The sequence below is a fragment of the Capsicum annuum genome, unplaced genomic scaffold (assembly GCF_002878395.1).
Source record: "Capsicum annuum cultivar UCD-10X-F1 unplaced genomic scaffold, UCD10Xv1.1 ctg46299, whole genome shotgun sequence".
In the NCBI taxonomy this organism is placed as follows: Eukaryota; Viridiplantae; Streptophyta; class Magnoliopsida; order Solanales; family Solanaceae; genus Capsicum; species Capsicum annuum.
The window spans coordinates 1,449-4,863 of NW_025853859.1; the positions used below are offsets into that span (position 1 = coordinate 1,449).

The 3,415-nt window shown below is 34.4% G+C and overlaps 1 long non-coding RNA gene across 1 annotated transcript; it reads left to right on the forward strand.

The window, feature by feature from the left end:
• Nucleotides 1-1,203: 1,203 nt before the first annotated feature.
• Nucleotides 1,204-1,913, forward strand: LOC124892342. Its single transcript, XR_007050199.1, has 2 exons — nt 1,204-1,613; nt 1,701-1,913. It is a non-coding gene; the product is annotated as an uncharacterized LOC124892342 (long non-coding RNA).
• The last annotated feature ends 1,502 nt before the right edge of the window (nt 1,914-3,415 follow it).

Here is a 3,415-nt window from a genome sequence, read left to right on the forward strand (position 1 = left end):
GAGAACCTTATTTAGTGTCGCAGCACGATCCGCATCATTACTCTTTATCCATTTTTCTTCATCCTTTTCTTTATATAGGGAGGCCATCTTCTTAATCTTTTTTTGACCTGATGATTCATGAGTGGGTACTCTCAAGGTCTGGATTTTTGTATATAATAGCCTTTTTAGTCTCATTCTGAAGTTGATCAACTTCAGGCTTAAGAGGTAGTTTGGAAGACTATATGAGATCGTTTGAAGAGGTCTTTGGTGGTTTTCACTTTACCATTCTACACTCATACACTTCCATGGATACAATTATACATAAATCCTTATAGTGCAAAGGTGGATTGACTGATTTGTAAACCTTAAAGACCGCCTCTTCATCATTCATTCTTATTTTAACAGTGCCATCTCTAACACCAATCAGTATTCCTCCCATTGCACAAAATTGACGTCTTATTATGATTGGTACCCGATCATCTACTCATAATAAAGAACAATAAAATCAATAGCACTAATGAACTTTCCAACCTTAATTAGAATGTCCTCTATGATTCCTTTGGGATGCACTCTTGTCCTATCTGCTATTTGGAGCACCACAAACCATGGTATTAGCTTCCATAATCTAAGAGTATTAAACACCGATAGGGGCATCAATTTTATGCTTGCCTTCTTAGGCATCTTTTTAATCACCACATAGTTGTAATCCTCTGTCAATTCCACCATTTCAATGTCCTACATTTTTGTCTTGCTTATCATCGCATCCTTTAAGTACTTATCATACTTAGGAATACCCTGTAAAATATTTACATAATGAAGATTAATGTGAAGTTCTATGAACGTGTCAAAGAAATTCTTAAAACATGCATCTTCCTTGACCTTTATGAGCATTTGAGGGAATGGTGGTAGTAGTCTTTCAGGTGAACGCTCAGATTCCTTAGTTTTTGGATGCTTAGACTTCCCTAATTTTTCAGCATCTTTAACTGCAACTTGCTTCTCCTCAACCTATTATGAGACCAACTCTACTTGAACATGTATATTTTTCTTGATAGTCATATCAATGAGGTATCTATTACACCTCAATGTTACTGCCATTACTTTATTTAAATTCTTTGTGTCACGTACTAATCCACCTTAGTGCCTGGCACTCTGCGCCTGAGCTAGCTTCCCCAATTGTGTTTTTAAATTTTTTTATTTTTTTAATTTAATTATTGGTGACTTTGCAGCCATTTTATTAATAATTAATAAAAAATAACAAAAAGTTGTCTATCCCAATGACAAAAAGCAAGCAAAGCTTGAAAAATATTGCAGGTCAATCCCAATTTCCTATTTGACCTAGCTAAAATTTTTTTAAGGACTTTAAATTATTACCGTTTCCATCTTTGGGCGCCTCTCCTCCTTTGTCATGCTTTGAATCTACTGCCTTCTCAATTCCAAGCTGATTCAAATCCTATTGTAGATGATCAATATTGTTCCATCCTTGTGTTATGTCTTTCTTTCATAAAAACTGTTGTCAAAAAACTACGGTAATATTTGTAGAGATTTATCTTTAACCCTATCCATTTTTCAAACTCTATCAAGTTTCAGGTGGTTGGGTTGACTCTGTGGTGAAGGAAAAGGAGGAAACTTCCAAGGTTTGCATCTAATTCATACATAACCCTTCTTTTTTCCTTTAACACATTGAATCAAATCTGAGAATCTTTCATTTCTTTTTCTGTTAGACATGCATTGAAAATGATTGATCCATTGCAGATATAGGCTTATGGATGACCTCCTAAGCTTATGGACAGATATAACACATTTCTTCTTTGCTTTTGGTGATAGTTTCTGTGAGATAACATAGATTAGCCTATTAGATTAAGTAGCACTGTTGTTCCTTGTATAAGAATTTTGTTCACTGCAAATTCTTTTTCTTCTTAGAATTATTATTTTGCATGTGGTGTGTAGGCCAAACTTTTTATGAATATGGCTTTATCTTTCTAGTTCTAATTCTCAAGTTATAAATTTTCATCTTGTCGATATTAAGAATCTTTCTACCTGCTGATGGTAATTGCTAAAAGCTATTGAATATTATTGGATGTTCTGAATAAGTATTGGTAGCTAGATTCGCTAGATAATCAACAAATGTATTCCCCTCCCTATAAATATGTATGATTGTAACATTTATGTTAGAGATCAGGTGCCTTATTTCTTTCACTGCTTCAATCATTTCCCATGGGATTTGCCAAACATTTCTTACAATATTAACTAAAGCCAAAGAATTTGATTCAATTTCCATGTCCCGCTAATTCCTCAAAGCCCAAAATCTTACTACCTCCAGTATTGTTGTCATCTCTTCTATTATATTAGTAATAAAACCTATCCCACCTGCTTGAGCATATACTAAATTTCCATTATCTCCTCTCAAAACAATTTAATGTGCTCCTTGTCCTGGATTGCCCCTAGAAGTCCTATTTGTATTGCACTCTAATCTCCCCAGTATGGGTGGAGTCAATTTCACTGCATTGCAATATAACCTTGGTTTATATTTCTTGAAGTTGGTCACCAGATTTGCCCATTTGTTTCCTGAATGCTTTACCAGTGGGAATTTTAACTTTATTATCTATTTGAGCAATGTCAGCACCTGATTATTCGTGCTTTCTAAACTTTGATTCTGTCCATGCTTGATTTTGTTTCTCTTTTTCCATAGAACCTATACAATGATTACTGGTGACACCCTATAGACTTGCTGCAATTTTGTGGGCGCTTCTTGAAATCACAATATTCTGATCACATGTGGTAGTTGTGCTCCTTCAGTTCTAATACCTAAAAAATCAGCAAACTGCTTCCATAGATTAGTAGCTATAGGAGCTATTAGAATTAAATGTTCCATAGTTTCCTGTTTGGGTTTCTTATATCACCAACACCTTGATACTATATGAATCCTTAGTTTATCTAGATTTTCATCTACAGGCATCCGTCCCTTCCAAGTTCTCCACAAAAAGAAACATAACTTTGTAGGCAATGTTTTGTTTCAAATAAATTTGCACTTCTCATTGGTATTCCTTTTCTTCCTTAATACCCTATGTGCATCTTTGACACTGAATTTACCAGTTGAAGTAGTCATCCATTAACCTTTTTCGCTGTCCGTCTCACTTTTTTGTGGTTTAATGGTATCATTTATGTGCTGTATCATCTGTTCAGAAATATAATCTTTCAGTTTTTTGTCATTTCAGGAACCATCTTCTCTTATAAATTCTTTGACTTCAATTTTGTTCCACCATATTGTTTCCTTCTTCAGTGAAATATAAAACCCCTAATTGAGTCCAATTGGCAAATGAAAAGCTGACACCTCCATTCTTAATCTTCCAAAAGATATTGTGTTCTATTTTTTCCCTGACACCTCCATTCTTAATCTTCCAAAGGATATTGTTTTCTATTGTTTCCCTAACCTGTA